General features: G+C 37.3%; 1 protein-coding gene across 1 annotated transcript in view; it reads right to left on the reverse strand.

The window, feature by feature from the left end:
* Positions 1–17,078, reverse strand: part of slc8a4b (solute carrier family 8 member 4b) — a 55,171-nt gene extending 38,093 nt beyond the window's left edge. The window contains exons 1-2 of the mRNA XM_087789996.1: positions 16,982–17,078; positions 4,174–4,261 (exon numbers count right to left, since the gene is read on the reverse strand). The gene's annotated coding sequence lies outside the window, so the exon portion shown is untranslated. The remainder of the gene's footprint in view (positions 1–4,173; positions 4,262–16,981) is intronic.
* Between the last annotated feature and the right edge of the window lie 3,060 nt (positions 17,079–20,138).

A 20,138-nucleotide genomic window follows, 5' to 3' on the forward strand; every position in this document is an offset into this window, starting at 1 on the left:
ATTTAACTTTTTTTCAGAATTTATCTTGCCTATGCCTCAATACAAGAAGGACATTACAGGCGAGCAGTATGCAGGTATTTGGATTTTTTTTAAGTTGGTATTACATATTACTCTCCACCCTTTTAAATGGTGAATATGTCAGCACCTGGGATTTGATCTTGTAGGCGGAGATTACAAATGGATTGTACACTGTAACACTTCGACTAGTATCAACTGGCTGAGACACAACTTCAGGTTGACTTTACTGGGTCGGTCAAATAATTATGATAAGCATGAAATTGTTTAATACTGTCCACAAAGTAGATTCTGTTGAATCCGGATGCTACATACCTTTTAAAATAAATGCAGGTATTTAGAGGTAAAACGAATCAACATAACAGCAACAAAACAGTATAGTGTGGTTGAAGTGAGATAAACCGATTTTGGTAATTTGTTACAAGCTAAAAACAATGTATTTATTTGTATGTAATGTATTTACTTCACAAGTATTGATATTTTCTTAACCTATTATCCCACATACACCTATTCCGGGCTTATGGCCGAGCTCAGGAGAGATTTTTTTTTTGTATCGAACTGTCATTTAGACCGAAACAATAGCATCAATTTCAAACCAAATAACGAATCATCTGCTTCAAGATAATATCTTTGGTAGTGTATGGGACCATCCACCTGGAACTACAAATGCAGAACAAATACACAAAACAACAGAATGGATTTTATGCAGCAAAAAACTTTGGATGAAAAGGTCAAAGGATTTCCGTGTTTCTACATAAATCTTACTCAGTAAAGATGTGATTCTCATGAAAGCATCACATGACTTGAGATGTAATCATGGCATGCACCTTCTGGAAGGTAACCATGTGTGTAAACTATCAGTGAATGTTCCCGCTGCGGTGAGATCTGCTGAGGCGCAGCCATGCATGTTTCTTCAGATCAATGACATTTCCAGTGAGTCTTCTACCTGATTCCTATCAGCGGGGGGTGGAGGGGGTAATTTATTCAGGAAGTGTCCTTAAGATCAGAGTACTCTTTTCCTTCTCAGTGAGTTCTGCTGCTGACATCGTCAGCTGAAGTTTCTTTATGAATCCACTCCTTATTAAATGGATGAGTGCAATGATCCTGGTCATTAGTGCTCTTCTTCATTAAAAAACATGCCGTGTCTCCATTATTTAACCTCTGAGTCATTTGCCTTTTGCTAATTCAGTTTAATCTGGTCCCTCTCAACACCCACTGTTTCCAACTGGTCAAGCCCGACCATTTGCACTGAAGCCAACTTTTTAAGCTGATAGGTCTATTGAGCCCAATTTCTACCCAGTTTACAGTCTTTCAAGGCCAGGCTGTCTGTTCTTCGGGGACAGGCTGATCCATTCCAGGAAGGTAAGACCAGAAGAAGACTGAAACTGAAGACTTTTGTTGAGGAAAACTGCCTCTTTAGAACTAAAGACCAACGTTAGCTAACGTCAGGGGAAATTAACAAAGATCAAAGCTGGAAATGTTGTCTTCATAAATCAACAAGCTTGACAGATTTTGCTGAATAATAACTTCTTCGTAGCTGGTAATTATATTAGACAACATCTTTCAAGATAACAAGTAAGACACAGGGCTGTGACCTTTATTTTTTTTTCCAGATTTTGCAGTTCAGCTGTGCAGACAGTTGCACAGATCCGCCGTTTGAAAATGTATTGCCCCTGGGTTGAATTTTCAGAAATTAGCATAACATGTAGATATGACCAATATCTTCTGTAGATGAACTGAGCCTGAGAGACCATTACAGAAAATGTCAGTTGGACCTGCTGGACTTAAGGAACTTGTAGGTATCAAAAATCTAGAAAAAATATTTTTCAATATTAATTATCAAATAAATATTTTCAGATCGAAAAAGTGAAGGTATTGTTTACATGGACGTTTAATCTCCATCCAAGAGAGTCTTTAGCAGTTTAGAATTATTTAGATGGAACAAGGTTATAAGGTTGTACATTTTTTATGTTTTATTTGCAGGCTTTGCCATTTTATTTTGTTGTGTTTGTCTGAAGGCTTATCGTAAGATAAAATGCAGACATTAAAGAAATCCGTGGTGCAAAGAAGGAACACTGTCATAGTAGCATTGTTTTGCTGCTAAATGACATAAAAGCAGTTGAAATTAAAGAGTCAGCCTTGAGGCTGCATGTCAAGTCAGTGATTGACAGATGCCAAAAAGTGTGGAGCTCAAGTGTCAGGGTTCCTGAACATAACATTGAAAGAGGTGTTGAGGTTAGTTCATAAAGTCTGATCAAGTGATTTAGTAAGAAACACGTAGCTGTGGTGAGCAAACACTTGCAAGTTGTCAATGTAGCTGAAGTTATATTAGAAGAGTAAACGTAACGTTTAAATCTGTACTAAAAACGTATTTGTGACAGCTGGCCTGGGGTTATAGCGCAAAATTACATTGGAGAAAGTCCGTGATTTCTTCTTAAATTGAACTAAACCAGGGTTTAAAAATGAAACAATATAAATCATATGAAGGACTTCAATTGCACTCTCCAAAAATACTTTCTAAATTAAATTTACTGGAGAATATATGAAATCACAAGGGATAAAGTGTGTTTCCAAGGTAACAAAGTAGCAAATTTGGCTTCTTAAATATTAATTATTCCATGTCTGAAGGGGCCTCAGGGAACATGTTTCAATTACGTCCTCCTATAATCATTATTGATCCCATCCAGGGATCCAGATATTGATCGTGCTGCAGAAGCCTCACGCACACAGTTTGTGCTGGTACACTAACGTTTTGGAGTAGTCACAAAGCCACACACAGTTTTAGGAATTTTTTCCGGGCTGCCAGGTTTCAGAGAATGACAATATCTGTGTGTCCAAAAACAAGCCTTCTTACAATTAATTAATTAATATGGTGTCACCTCCATGCCACCTATAGCGTCATAAATCCTTGACTTATATGACATATGACTAAGATGTGACTAAGATGTTTAAAAAAAAAGAAACAATGAATTATTAATTTCCCCAAAAGTCTACAGTGAAATGTTATGGTATTTTGTGGGATGTTAGTCTACGCTCTCTAGATTATGTCTATGGCAGTCATTGTAAATGAATACATAACGTGCATTTTAATCATCACCAAGTATAACCGTGATAATGAAGGACAACAAGGCAGTCGGAGCTGATTCAATGCTCTTCATTTGAAAGCTGGAAGTTTATTTCCTCCTTCTGAATGGCTTTTGGGGAAAGTTAAGCGTGAATTTGGATGCTTCTGGATTAAAGTGCGGCTCATGGCTGAAGCTCCATACGAGGTAAACGGTAAATGTAAGCTTGAGAAATGAGGTGTGAGAATGGGTCAAATTGCGTGACTGTCCGACTCAAAGCCTTACTCTTGTCTGCTCTGGGTTTTAAGCAAAATTTTCCTGGCATTGAAACTGAAAAAAATGTTACATTAAAGTTTTCTTCATTAACTGATGAAAGTGGGTTATATAGATCTTGACAGAGTAGCATGGTGAGCGTATTCCAAAAGGTCAGAGCGAAATATGGACTTTAATTGCAACACACGCGCACAATCACACACACACACCAATAGGTGTCGTTTAAATGGCAGCGTATTGAGAGGAGGGTGATGGAGCGAACGGCCAATGGAGCATATTAACCATTCAGCTCTCTGCTGCACCCACACACTTTAGACAGTAATGATGCTGCACGTATGAGAGTGTGGCGGCGGAGACTGTGAACAGAGTCACACCTGTGACCTTGAGCAGGTGTGTTGGCGTGCTAACAAGAGAGCTAGAACCCATGGGTGCTAGCATCTGTCACTTACATGTCTCTGGAGGTTTCTTCACACGCAAACTAGTGAAAGTTAAACCAAAGACTGGATCTGTTCACCTGAGCTGATCACAATTTAAAAAATCTCCATGTAAGAAGGCTCAGTGGGATATAATCAAAGTGTTAAATCATGAAAAAGCTCAAGAAAGAATTAAAGGACACATGTTTACAGAAAGTGCTTCTCTGGTTAATGAAGGTAAAGAAAATATATTAAGTCAAACTAATTTGGGCTCAAGGTGCTGAAGTACAAAATATTGCATGATCTAACATCTGTGAAAAGTGTTTTCAGGTTTAGCTTATTTATTTTCTCAGATCTTTCTTGGTGCACATTAATCACTAGTTTTGACAGCTTGATCATCATTTTCTTACTGCATCTTGATTCTTCAGATGTGAAATGAAGCTTGAGTCAGTCCATTATCATCAGAAGCAGATTCACTTCATCAGCTCAACTCAGCGTCTGTCAGGCACAAAAGAAACAAAAATAGAAGACTTAATAAGAGTGTTTGTTTTTATTCAGGATCAGACTGTACGGTACGAAGCCTATTGATGTTACTCATGGTGTTAGGACACAACTTGCGAACAGATCTATAAAAAAGAAAAACCTTAATTCAAGAATTCTATTGGCACAAGGTCAAGTTCTGGCCTCAGGGTTTAATTCAAAGGGCACTAACAATAACAACATGTTTCTTACCACAGTGACGTTTATAATATGAATAACAAGTTGTTTGTTTTTTGCTAGAACAGAGCTGGGCACATGTTTAGCCGTGGTGAGAAGCCACCCAACTCACTCTTTGACCTTTTCCACTGGCTCATCATAGCCATACCCTAATGGTTTGTGTTGTGTTTTCACCAGCACTGGACATCGAAGCAGTGGCCATGTGCATCATGAAGTCAAAGACAACTGAGCGCTAGCTGCTACATTAAAATGAATATACATTTGGCCTATAACTCCAAAAAGAACGGATTACTCTGAAAATAATCCCAACCTTTAGTCAACATGGGGGTGGTAGAAGGTGGAAACAAAACACAACAACTTTGCCTTAGAAATGCGCCAAAAGGTTAACCCTGAAACCAGGATCCAAGTACAGAGAACCAGATTTAAAATAATTTTGAACTATGTTGTTTACAGATTACCAATGATGGTGAAAACAGCTGGTGTAGGTAAAAAGTACATCATCTTAAGACATTTCCTAATAGCCACATAGGAACTAAACAAGTTTGCCTGAGATGAAAGTTAGTACTGACTTTCTAGCAGACATTCTGATTTACCTCCGATACGGTACCTCTGTTATGAACCCAATAAAAGAACACCTGAGAAAACCTGAAACAACATGTTATCATGTTATCATGTTATGTCCACATGTTAACATGTGGATCATGTTATTGATCCACAACATGGCAGAAGGGATGAGGTCAGAGCACAGATTAAATGAGATGGATATAAACGACAAGCTAGGACTTATCATAACTATCATATATATGAACATGATGGTTCACTTGACACAAAACTATTTTTCAGTCCATCCATTTATTGAGAGCAATGCTCCATTTTTTACGCAACTGTATAGTGTTCCCAAAAGCATTTTCTGATGACTTCTGCAAAACCCACGATAGATAAATGCTATCTCAGGGACACTGGCTTATAGATCTAAGAGGAAAGATCAGGGATGGTTGTCTTGGATCTGAAGTCTATCTCTATAGAACACACTTTGCCCGAAGGCTGGGTAATGTGAAACCACTTTACAAAACACTACACCCTATGGTCCACCGTTTTTTAAGAGCCATAGTCTAATCTGCTCCATTTATTCTTTCGCATAATGTTCAGAAAAAGTTGACATGACAGACATGACAGTCCCTTAACAGCCAGAGCCTTCAGCACTTCACAACATATCTCATCAATCCCGGGGGCTTTGCCACTGTGGGGTCTATTGACGACACTTGTGACCTCCGTCAGGGTAATTGATGTGGACAGTCCATCATCTTCCAGCGCTGCTTCTGTATTAGAGGCTGGTTTGGAGGGGTCCAAGAGTTCCTCCGGGTTCTCTTCCCAGCGCTTAATGACATCCCTGGAAGTCAAGAATGCAGTATCCTTGCATATGCAGCTGGCTGCTCCCTTTTCAAGGCATGATAAAGAGAGTTTTCTTATCATCCCTCCAAAATACACTCGCACATGCTTGTTTGCCTCTGCCACAGAAGACTGTACCGTCTTTTGGACCAGTTGGTACCTCAAGCATGTTTATCAGCAACAACATTTTGGTTTTGATGCCTTGGCCTCAATAAAATGGTCCCTTAACACACAATTATTCCTGAAGTTTTTGAAAGTTTACCTCAACAATTTAATCTTAATACAATTGCCATTTATATCCGAACCATCAGAATATTGAATGCTTTTAAAATTTAATTTAACAATTTGTATGTTAAAGGTTGAATTTGGTTTATTTTTATAACTGGATTTGAAAGCTTTTTTAAACCGATGGATTTTTTAGATTCTAAAGTATTTTTACTTTGTAGCCTCCTAAATTCAATATAAAAATGCTGGTATAAAAGTGCCAGCACTAACAATATGCAATGTAATGTTAACCTATATTTCAGCGGATGCTCTCAGATTTTGCAACAAAATACAAAATAACAGCGTCTGTACGATGGAAGATGATTTTGATGATCCGAAATCATGTTATCATGTAAACAATAATCTGTCCATCATCATAGGAATAATCCTCCATCTCATTAGTGGACTGTGCCATGCATGTTTGAGACCAGGTTTTTGGTGCTTCAGCTGGTATGAAATTGTGTTTATGTAATGCCTTCGGGTAATACACACACACACACACACACACACACACACACTATGAATGAGCTCCAATAACATTCAGCTTCCCATCTGCTCTCATTTTAAGACATCTTGCGCTCTTCTCACCTGCTTTACACTTCACACACACGCACACATACACACACACAGACACACAACACACAGCCGCAATGGAAGTGATACAACTTTGTATCATGTTAATCACCATGGAAACTGTATCAGACCTACTCCTTCTGTTTGAACAGTGTCACTTACAGGCCACTGATACACACACATACACAGTCGTGTTGACCTGCTGAACCTTACAGTTTTTATTTGAAACCAAGTTAACAATTACATGGAACACCTCTTGGTGTTGTTGGCTGCTTGTATCTAAGGTCTTCTTGCTCTCTTTAGCTGGTTGTGTGTTAGAGTCGGAACCGTTGTCGACTGAGATACGAGCTTCAGTGATATTCTTTACACATCTCGTTTGAAGCTTTCCATCTTAATTGGATGGTGGTACGGTCTTACTTAATTAGTGAAGCTATGATCTGAGAACATGAAAATATATCAGTGTTATCAGAACATTGAATGGTTTAATCTAATATATAGATATGTATTCACCACAGCCAAAGATGAATTTAATAAATCTAATCATTTCTACACACACATAGATTACATTTCACACATAGACTTTGATATTTTAATTTAGATCATTTAATTTATTATAAATAATATAGAGGTGTCGGTATATTAGTGCCACCAGACAATACTCATTTTGCCATAATGAATTGGCGCATCAATTCTTCTACAATGTCAGCACATGATTGGTTTAAAGTTTGATCATGTATCTTGGAACTCTTTTGGTATTGCCTGGTGGCACTATTCTTCTAACATTTTTATATTGAATTTAAAAGGTTACAAATTAAAAAATATTGCATTTAAAGAACTATTTATTTATTAACTGAAATTACAATATTAAAATCTATGTGTAAAGAAAAACACATTCAATTCAAAATATTCCAAAAATTACCGTAAAAAAATGATTAAATTTTAAATTGCAAAAGATAATTTAATGCTTTGAAAACATTTCAATGTGAAATGTTAAATGCAACTATTCAATATATATATATACATATCATATGAAAATAACTATCAAAACACACTTAAATATTCACAAACAGTGAACGCACCGATTGTTCAGCTCACGTGTAAATATTCAGAGCAGAATTCTCTTAGTGTTTGAAGTCTGAAATTAACATCCACTGCGTGTGTGTGTTTGTGATTAATATCCACTTAGATGAGTCTGAAAGCATCTTTGAAGTCGCAATTTTAGATCCCAGCAGCATATGATGGAAGCTAAGAAGCGGAGTGGGAAGAGGAGGGGGGTAAGTGTTAAGCGGGAATAAGAGGGGTGAGGATGGAGAATGAGCATTAACACTGGAAGAACTACACCAAGAAGTGTCATGTTTCCTGCGGCAGGAAGTCTATTTCAGAAAGTGGCGAAAGAAAACATTTGCAATCTCTCTGCCGTGTTCTACTTTCAATTATTAATATTCTCTTCTTTTCACAAACTCGTGGAGTTTACATACCAATGACCACGTCACTGGAACATCTGTCCAGATGGGTGGTTTCAGTGAGAGCAGCCGATCTGGTCTGTGCGCCCATCAGTGTGATGCCGGCGTCTCATGACCAACAGTAATTACGACAACAATGGAGGGTGTGCAGCTGCAGGGATTCTAACTGGCCATGACAATATCACAGACTCACTGCTGGATTGAAATAATCCCAATCGCATCCTGGATATTACACGTATGCTCTCTTACGCAATACACAATCAGCATAATCTGCTGCCAGCTTTTTATGACAGCATGGCGTCGTGGACACACACACAAACCCACACACAAAGACACAAGGACACAATGGGTTTTTTTCCTAACTGCTTGACGTAGCACAGATGCTTATATCTAGTGAGTCTATGTTTGTTGCTTGGTGTGTGTTTGTGTGTGTGTGTGTGAGTGTGTATGTGTGTGATGATGAGAGGTAGTGGCAGTACAGCTCTCAGACTCCCTTCCCTCCCTAATGTCACACACAGAAAGGATTGGAGACCGCCTGGGGGAGCACACACACATGAAGGCACGCACACACACACACACACACAAACACATACACTCTTACACACACTCCCATCATGCATGCATAAAGGAATATGAACATTTAAGCTCCACATACTGACAGAGATGTCCCATGTTCCTCCTGACTTGGTGTTCCAGAGTGTTCTCTGACTCGTATGGATTTGTTTGTCGTTGCTACACTGACTCGCTGATTCACACACACACGCACACACACCCAAATGCGCTCAGAGACCAGGATGTTCACTTAAGTGTTATTTTTCTGCTGCAGGGGGACGTTAGCACACATGAACTCACATGAAGACCACTACTGAAAGTCTAACACCTTCTGAACACACACACTTATCATGACATACCAAAACAAATTCACATAAAACATCCTTTCAAGTCCACGTCGGATTATTCGCATCAACTTTTTCATATACGACAGAATTACAACTATTACTTTAATCCTTTATTTCATTTACTTTCATGTTCCCATCATTCCTTCTTCCAACTAAGAGTGTGAGAGAAAATCGCTACACTAAGATATAACAGGGTTTTTCACTATAAGTCATATGTCCAACACCACTATATTGATATTTAAATGTTATTTACTAATTAATCCTTGTTTCAAAGTATTTTTGGGGCCTTTTACATTATGGTTTGTTTTTTTTATCATAAGTATGTGTAAAATACAATACTTTATTTACCATTATCATACAAATATTCACAGCATTTGGTCATTTGTGCATTATAATTCAACTTCCGCACACTAGATGGCAGCAGTCGTAATGATCCTCCGCAGCTAAAGGACAATGAAATCTCAGAATCAGAAAGAACTTGATTGAGAGTGATGTCAGAACACAACGATAATTTATTGTGGTGAAGTGGAAAATGCAAGACAATCACTAAGGCTGCGTTTTGGGCGCGAAACTTGTCTTGCACTTAAACACATGAAGAAAGGTGGGGGCGGGTGTGGAAAAAACAGGCATCCCTGCTCTGCTCCTGAAGAGGGCGCTAGTGCAGGGATGCAAAATAACATGACACAACACAACTTTTGAACATGAAAGCACATACTGAGACAGATACAACATATGAGACAAATAGGAGGGGTGAGAAGGAAAGGACTCTCAGGCGATGACTAAGGATGAGAGGATACAGTGGACTCCAGCAGATTTTCCAGCAGTCATGTGGTCTGTAAATTACTCCACAATACTACAAATAAATCCTTGTTACTACAGTATCGCCAAATATCATATTGTTGCCCGTGTGTCGTGATAAGTATAATATTGCCAGATTCTTTCACTTCTTTGCTTCCTCCTTACTTTTTTATACTCCCTGAAGATCTCAAAACCACTGCTTGTCTTGTTTTCTACTCTGGGGGTTTATGGCCAGGATGTGTTTATATTCTGAAACTGTTTTCACCGGCAAAAGGTTAAACTGAACTTTACAACAGATTCCGTAAATGTAGATGACAAACGTTCAGGTGTGAGGTCACCAACAATCTGGAGTATTTACCACAGCCACAGATATGGTGGTATTATTGAATAAATTCAAAAGATAAATAACAAATTAACACAAGTTTTCATGACTAAAATATTGCATTTCAACGAGAGGTTAATGCAGACCTAGGCAAAGTGCAGTCCGGGGACCACATGCGGCCCACATGAGGTCAAAATAATACTGTAAAACTGGGCATTTAGAAATGATTCCAATGTTTATTTAAAAACGTTATTACTAATTCAACATATAACTTGTTTAAGATAACTTGTTGTTGTCTTTCTTCTCCCCGATTCTATTGTTCTTTTTTTGTCCTATTTAAGGGTATTGGTTTTATTATTTTTTTTAGTTCATATCATATTTTTTTAATGAAATTTACATCAAACATACTAATACTTCTTTAATTTAATGGCATTATAGCACTTTTTGCCACTTTTTTTTTATTTATAATATTTAAATAAACTGACATTGAAATGTAATATACAATAAAATTGTGATTCTTATTTTAAAATGTCCTTTTATATATTTATAAAGTTTTACTATCATATTCAATTCTTTATTTTGGCTTTATGGCCCTGTATAAAAGTCACTGTATTTAATAACAGTCACAGTATATAATGTGGCCCCTGAAGAAATATAATTGTTCACCCCTGGGTTAAAGTGTATTTAGAAGTCATGCTGCCAGTTTTTTTTTTATTTTATTTATTTTTTATTTCCTGATCATCCTGTCTGTAATCCAGGTTACAAAACAGTCTAGTGATGGTTACTAGATTTTCACAATCATACACTCGTGAACATGCCGTCACGCAGTGCACACTAGAAAATGTGTGCACTCATGCATGCAACGTGTGTCTGTGTGTGAGAGAGAGATCAGATTATATAAGGCAGGTTTGGGTTTATACTGCTGTCACAGATTACAGTGAAGTGAAGAGAAGAGGAGATGACCACGGTTAGCTAGAAGTCAAATAGTGGCTCGTATGAATCACCACAACAAACAACGCTGCAAATTTGACACTTGTACAGATACTTTTTACACTTAATTTTTAAATATCTCTGCTATATATTTATTTATTTATTAAGAAGGAAAAAACAATTATACTCAGCAGGTGTTCACACGCAATCATGATTTCCATCAGTCTGAAGATTGAGGGTCAAGATGTCCTAGATGGACCCTTATGGCCGTTAACCCATTCTTAATCAATCAATAAATGCCAGACCTCCACCTATTCAGCAGAAATACAAATATATAATAAGTAATGAAACCATTCAGTGGACTTTCCGATCATATTTTATAAAGACAATGTTGTTCTTATTACCTACACTTGAATATTGCATCATTTTAACAGTTCATTTGGGTTGTATTACCTAGTTTATAAAAGGTAAAGATGGTCACATGGATCGGATCACTACACTTTGAAGACGATGAGACTCGATTAACCAATCACTGAACTGCGAGACTAACTGGACTTGTGTGCAGCAACATGGATAAGGATCAGCAAGTCCATGTCTTGTGCCGTATTTTCATTATCTTTATTGCACAGCATGTCATCCGGCACATACTTTTATCTACCATCATCAAGTGTTCTTCCATGTTTGTAAAATGAAGGTGCTGAGAGGAGCGTTTAAGACTTACACAAACAACCATCAGCCAGAGGATGTATGGCAGAGCTTTTGCTGCATGCTGAGGTTCAAAAGCCAAGACCAGAGATGACGAGGACATACTCATGCGATCACTTACACAACCAATGTTCAGGTATTGCAGCAATATTTGCTGACAGGGAGAATCTATCATGAAATGAAATCACAATGGCTTCTCTGTGGAGCGTGAGTTACCAGACAGAGAATATTAGCATGATTAGAATCAGAGTCTGATGGGAAAGCTATCGCTCCTTAGATCAGAATAGTTCGTCATCTCATGGAAAAGTAGTCCTGTTGGGTGAGTGAGACACAATTTTCAGTCTTCATGTTGACGACTTTGATGGAACGAGTCAAAGTGGGTCTCACATATCAGATCTAAAGCTAAAGGTGTCACTACTGCTCAATAATGACTTTTCTCTCAGTGTTTGAAGTCTGAAATTATTATTATCTGTTTTTGATAAAATCAATGGAAAAGTTAATTAAACTGTCCCATAGTGGAAAGACTTTGGTCAATATTGTTAACAAGAGGTAATGCTAAGACAGATAAAATGCTAACCTAAAATGAAGGCTTGGTAACTTCAGTTGAGGGTAAGATGAAAACCACTTATGCATATTTCTATCATAGATGTGACATGAGCAGAAAATCATTTTATTTTTAACATTGTTATTTATGGTTTATTTTTCAATAAATATATATTTATAAATATATTCACGCCTTTTGTTCATTTTTGTGTTTCATGCAATTTAACCTGTGGCCGCAGTCATTCTGTTCTCCATGAGATCCCGGCGATGACTGAGGACTAGAGGATACAGTCGACAACTTAGTATTGTTGTCCATGTATCTTGAATTGATCGTATCACCAGATTCTTGCCAAAACACAAAGCTACTTGATAAACTGATGAGATAAAAAATAATTGCATTATTATAATTAAGTAAGATTTAAGCTGATTAAAATAATCGAAAATAAGTAATTAAATGTTAATTTAAATGTCATTCTTAATGAACAACGTAATCAAGAAATAGGCGGGAAATCATGGCAAAGTCTCTCTCTACCACGTCTGTCTCCACCCTTTGAGTGTTTTTTCACTCTTTCATTATCTTCGTCCTCATGTCTCCACGCTCGTGTCGCTCGTCTCCTTCCAACACCTAGACACGCTTACGTCCGCCCACATCTGTCATCCCCTCTTCTATTCCTCATCTTCACCGTTCTCTGTCTCGTCCTGGTCTCCTCTACTTCTTTTCCCCGTCCATCATCATCCTCCCGCTCCCCCGCTTTCTAACACACATTCATCCATTTTCTTTCACTAAGCCAAACAATCCATTTGAAAACAATTTATTTTCCTTTTTTCAAAAGAACTTTTCAAGGAGGCGAATTAACAGGACATTTATTTCCCTGAGGAGAAGCCAAAAAGCAAATGAAGCTGGAGCAGCAATGGCTCACAATAAAATTCGGTGTTCGCCACATTAAAGATTTGCAGTACGAAAGTCATCAGGTGGTTTTTGTCACCCATCATGGTCTCTTAGAAGAAAACAGGTTCTTTATTGACTACATTTTTTTCAGACTTTTCTATCTGCAGGGACACTTTATGGCCCAGAGTCCCTCACATACATCCACTGCCAGCTGAAAAACAACTGAACATAAGTGCTTTTTCCCTCAGTCATCCATTTATTATGTCATAATCCCGGAAGGACAGGGTCACCAGACCCCCACACGTCATACTCACAGAAATCCAGAGTCATAATTTAACACCTTTTTTTAAACTGTGAGGAGAAACCACAGGAAAGTCGTGCCAGCACAGGGAGAAGAACTTCAAACAGAGAGGGTGGGTTGCTTAAATCTGGAACCATCTTGGTGCCAGACACTGCACCATACTTACCACTTTTTAACAGTTTTATAAGAAGTAGTAAAAAGTACTATTAGAAATAGTAAATAGTTAATGTGAATATGTTCACTGTAGATTTGGTAGAATATTTTTTGATATTATAAATGTATTATTGCTATAAGAATATAAAATTATTCATTTATTCTGAAATTATTCACATTTAATCAAAGTTACCTTTCAAAATGCATTTTTTTGACTTGAATTATTAAAAGTATCTCATTTAAATGTTCTGTTGGCACTGATATAATTCCTTATACTTTAAATATAATCTAAAGTAATCACATTCTTTAAAAACTTTCCAACATTTTGACAGGTTAGCTTTTCTATTTTGGAAGCACGGTATCTGTGATTGATCTAAAAGTAGCTCTACACACCTGTACTCGCCAACAAACACACACAGGAGGATTATGGGAATAGCCCAGGAACCTGCAGTAACAACTGTAACCAGATTAACCTGGAGAAGGCGGAGGGGGGTGTGAACATTCATTCAGGGGATTAGAGAATGGAGATCAACAGGGAAGACCTGGATATTTTTGGTACCAGGATACACAGACGAGTCTCGTTGACATTAAGACAAGATTGAGGCTCATGAATAGAATACAAACTATTTAAATAAACACTTGAATCCTTTCCTTTACACTCATTCAAGTCTTTACGAAATTTTGTTATCGTGCAATTTTAAATGCTGTATCAAAAATGTATATGCCAAATAAAATACAATTTTAATTAAACTATATAGAGTGAAATAAATATATAAAAAAATAGTTGTAAATTAAAATGTTTAGTTAATTAGGTTATTTGAATAAGACTCCACATTTTGACCAAGAGTCCTTTTTTATGTAATTTATTTGTCTCTTTTTTACTTCATTTTTCTTAAAATGAGCATTCTTTGTATGTTTTAATGGATGAATAATTCAACATTTGTGGCAGTAAAATGACATGGATGAATTTTTGAAGACCCAGCTGGAGTCAGTTCACTGTCCCCAAGTTACCCGACCCCGCAGACGTGGAGCTCAACATTGCACGAGTGCAACCTAAAGGCATGTGAATTCATTTCATCATTAGATCTCAGTCGTTCAGCCATGACAGGAGTGTAATGGTGACCCCAGTTCAATGAGAGGTTGGAGGTGATACTTGACTATACAGGCGAGAATTCAAGATTTTCCACTTGAGATCTGAGCCATTGATGATCGACACTAACAACAAACATGTATATAATCCTGGTGATAAAAGATTATGGTCTTAATTTTAGACATGAAGACCATTATCAGAGGACAACAGATCTGATGTTCAATAATAAAAACTGTTTAGAAGAAATAATACATCATGTTAAAGACCTTAACACATTATAGGTCTTATGTCATAGATCTTAAAGTATGCACCTGCTGGTATATCTGACATCAATCTGATACTTGAACGTCTGTACCAAATACCTCAGATAATCAATGTTGAAGACGACAATTGAAAATAAGTTGGTATTCTGGACCAAAGACCTCAAACTTGACATTAAGGAATTGACCATGTATAACAGAGGTGTCAAACTCAATCATAGAGAGGGCCAAAATATTTTAGCAATCACAGTCCAGGGGCCGAACTAAATGTATATTTAACCAATTAAACAACCTTTCAGCGGGCTACAATAAAAATGACTTGGTGGGCCAGATTTGGCCCCTAGGCCTTGAGTTTAAAACATGTGTCTATTCCAAAGACCTCATACTTAATGTTTAAGACTGGAAATCTCAACGGATAATCTTGTATTTGACATTAAGGAATTAAAAATCATATCAAAGAGTTACTGAACCCCTGAAAGCTGTTTTAGCTCAAACATGAAAGGATTACAATTCAAAACCTGATAGGAGAGACAACCCAGCATAGCCATGAACATTTCACCACGGACAAGTTTAATGTCGACATTACGGACCGGACAACAGATAAAAGCGACAAAAAAACAATTGCATGACCTGCAAAAACCAAATGTTAAGTCTTTAAAATACATCTCAACATAATGCTGAATAAGCAGGAGCACCGGGGCGGGTTTCTCCGTGATAACAGAATTTATGTTTTACTCTTTTTCATTACGTCACTTGTTTTTGAGTAAACTTGACTAAAATAGTCTTTACATGCGGAGAGTCACGCGCTTACACAACAGAAATTGAATTATTTCTCTTTTCCTTCGATGCTAGTATTAAATACCTATATAGAACCTCAACATCAACATCATTCACAAAAACCTAGAAATACAAATTTAGAGTCTACACTTGACAAATATAATCCAGGTTTCAAGCCTCAGAGTTGTGGTTTTGTTACACCGTGTGACCCACAGACAGATCATGTGTGGTGAACTTTTTTGGATTAACTCATGAACCAGATTTGTGTGACAGCTTGACCTCTGCATAATTGATGAAGTGACATATTTTCTTGAAATATTCATCACTGTTGAAAAAAGTCAGTGCCATTGGTCTTCTGCTGTCTCTTTAATCACAACGAGCTGGTATTAGTCGATAACTTTTCATTATCATGCATATGTTGGTATTAAAGTGGTCGTATTCAGGTTCATTTAAACCACAGGATGATGTTAAATCTTTATGACCAGTAACTTCACAACAATTAGTTCCATAAACACAGTTAGTACATCATTAATTGACATAATTTCAGTCAATTACACTCAGTGTAGCTTCGATTCCCAACCCACGGTCCGGGGAACTGCAACGGTCCTTAGAAGATAAATGACTGTCTTAACCTTAATCTTAAATCTGTTTTTAAGGTGGTATTTTGAGGGCTGTGACTCTTTAAACATGAACAAAATTAACTAGAGAAAACACAAACTATAAATGGATTCTTTTGAATGATTTAATCTGAAGGTCGGTGAATCCATTTGATAAACCCCTGCTCAACACCACCTCCCTCACTGACCCTGCTGCTGCCCTCCTCGACACCTGCAGCTTCTCACCCTCCACTGGCTCGGACACCAGGAACTGAAGCGGTTCTCCAGAGAGCGTCTCTCCAGCAGCTGAGGCTTCACCCAACCCGCGAGGATCCGAGACAACGAGACGCGCTCCCGGGAGACCTCGGAGGTGGACCGGGCTCTGCGGTGGGACACACCTGAGACACCCGGGACCAGCACGGTACCGCGAGTGACGGAGATGTTGCCCTCGGTTCGGTCTTACAGGTTTTGATAGGGTCCAAAAAAAAAAAAAAACCAACAGCACAACAACAAACACTGAGGCTTGAAGAGGATGAATTACCGTAATACCTGTGCTCGTCACTCACGGGGAGGGCAGCGCGCTGTGAGTCCGTCCACTGGCCGCTCGGTCATCTCCACTCCTGGCTCACTGAAACCAACGCTCTCCTGCTCTGGAATGGTAACCAAGCGCGCGCGCCCTTGACGCTCCCGCCCTCTCGTTTGCACGCGCGTGTGTACTTAAAATTGTCTGTAGGCATGCGCACTTGAAGAAGTGTGTGTGCGTGTGTGAGCATGTTCGTCAATGGCGACGGCGTTCAATCTCTTTCAAGCGTTACATTGTGATCACCCGCCAATGTTGAGATTCTTTTCAGTTGATGTCAATGGAAGGTTGTCTGGAGCTACTCTTTTGGTTTGGATCTCATGCTCAATATTTCTTCACTCCTCCTTCACTTCTTTGAAGTACACTGTGATATACAGTGTATATGCTGTTAAATGTACAGAAAATACTAGATACATAATTTGTAGAATTAGTGTTTGCTGGATCCTTTTTTTGTGAATCATGTTCACTTGTTTTAAATGCAATCTTTTAAAGGTCAAAACGTGCTTAATATTTATTCCATTTTATTGGAAAGCTTGCTAAAGAAATAAACAGGAAAAACGTAATGTGTAATAATGATGTCTATATTTTTCAATCCATCAATTAATGTTAAATTAGGAAACTTGGCTGCATAGAAAAAGTAAATCCATAGTAGGTAAGTAATTTATATTTGTAAAGCGCCTTTCACAGACCGGGGTCACAAAGCGCTTAACAACAGAACAATACACATTTTAAAGGTCAATACATCACAATGATAAACCCAACAGCCCCAACAGTATCTAGGAAAAGCCTCAAAAATGATAAAGGAAGATGTTTCTTGAAGGAGTCAGTAGACTCCATGAAACACAGAGGGAGAGGGAGATCGTTCTGAAGCTTATGAGGGTAGGTTATATGTCTTTGTGTGTGACAGAGTTGTGACGGACTGGCGTCCTGTTCAGGGTGTCCCCCGCCTCTTGCCCGACGAAACCGTGTATTTTTTATTGACTAAGTTCATAAAAGTAGTGTCAGAAGTGATGGAAAATGTTAAAAAAAAAGTTAAGTAAGTAATAATATAAAATATATTTGGCAGACTCACAGATAAATGTATGATTTATAATATAATAGGGATTCCAATGAAAATGTTACTCACCTTTAACGTTTTGTTGAGTGAAATCTTGAAAATGTTGTCAGAAAATTGTTGGGTGTGTTCTTGGTCCATACGATCATTGCTATATTGTTGATAAACTAAGATATGCGTTTGGCAACTGTTCAGATTACGCGATCAAACGTGAAACACATTGATTGATCACTGACAATATCCAGGAAGCCACAAATACATACATATTTAAATTTACTCCCAATTGTTTTTTCTTGAATTTACAGTACTTTTATAGCACTTTATTTGCCAGGTGTACATAATATTCCGTATAAAACACGATTACGCTTAATTGAACAAAGCGACATACAGTCAACACAAGCAGCAGTTTTTGGAGTGTATGTTTCTATGTTAAATGATTGATGGTGGTGGAATGTTCTAACAGTGTACTGCGTATGGTTTTGACAATTGTATAGCTTATTAAACTGGACGTATCTTAAAACAGGATTGCTAAAATTAAATTAATAAATAAAAAACAGGCTTTTAAATGTCAATGTCTTGGACGCTATTATAGTGTCCATCCAAAAACATTACAAATATCCAGCACATATATATCCAGCACATGTCTCAACTACTAGTTTGAAGTTCAAAACAGACTGCTGGTGTTCAACAGTGTGAAATAAACAGTTTCAGGATCAGAATTTTGAGTGAGATTGTGTAGTTCTCATGGAATATCAAGAATTTTTAGATTCGACGTTATCTTGTTAGATCAAAAAATAAATTAAATCAAGTTCGATTATCAAACATTACTAAAAGGATATTTTCATAGTGTGATCACTGGTAGACCAGTATTTTTGTTCCTTGATATCTGAAGGACAAAAGAAGAGCAAACTAGACGTAGATGTTTTTCTAATATGAATATTTAAACATAAATACACCCTGCAGGTCAGATCATCAGCTCTGAAGACAGCTAAGGTAATAAGCATCGTGGGTACAGATACTGGAGCAAAAAGAAAAATGTAGAGTGAAAGTAGAGAGTAAACAAAACACATGAGACAAATATCGAGGCATGAGAAAGCATTGAAACAGGAGAGAAGAAAAACAAGGAAAATAAGCTCTATGTTATGTAAAATCAAGAAGAAACAGAACCGCCTTGACTCACATATAAGCATAAACAAACTCTTACACACAGCCAAACAACTGAGTCCACTTCATACATCAGCAGGTGTCCAGAAGAAATGAGTGCTGAGAGCTAATTCATCACTTTGCTGCTGCTCAGACCCTCCAGCAGAACCACACAAAAACAGGTACATAGTGGCATCCGCAACAAGGCACACAATTTAAAAAAGCCCTTGTACATAATAAGAATATATGTATATATATGGAAAACATACCTGAATCAAATATTTACTGGAGCAACACACTTAAAGATTTGAATTTGAACATAAATAAAAAAAACATAGAAGGAAAACTGTATATAGTGTATACTGTATATCCAATGTTAACACAAAAACACAAACTAGTTCTGAGCCAGTTATGGCTTTTACCTTGAGTTTTATATTCTTAAAATATTTAAATTTTACAATAAATATTCTTTCGTTTTTTTCTTGTTGTAATACTAATTTATCAATAACATTTTATTATTATATATTAATTTATTTTAAGGGTAATCCATAACACCATTCCACTGTTTGAATGCGTGGGTTAACAATTATTCAAATGTTTTACTATTATTTTAATTGTATTCTTCAATGTGATGAGTTTGGGGAGATTGTATTTCTATGTATATGGTAATTGTTTCCTAAAAGAGTGGAGGGTTTACCTTTTTATGTTGTCTTTATTCTTAAAATAAAATCAATAAAATGATGGTTAATGTATTAAAAGACATAAATCATTCAATTTAAAGTCAAATGTATTCATACGTCATCTTGAGTTCCAGACAAACTTTATTAAATATGGCAAAGTGTTTTTAAGATGTGCTGACTCAGCTCCAGTCAATGTTCTCGTGGTCATTATTGTGATTGCATTTTCTCTGCAAACACTTGATTGAAGAC

Source organism: Callionymus lyra, chromosome 4 (genome assembly GCF_982586985.1).
Source record: "Callionymus lyra chromosome 4, fCalLyr1.hap1.1, whole genome shotgun sequence".
NCBI classification, from domain to species: Eukaryota; Metazoa; Chordata; class Actinopteri; order Syngnathiformes; family Callionymidae; genus Callionymus; species Callionymus lyra.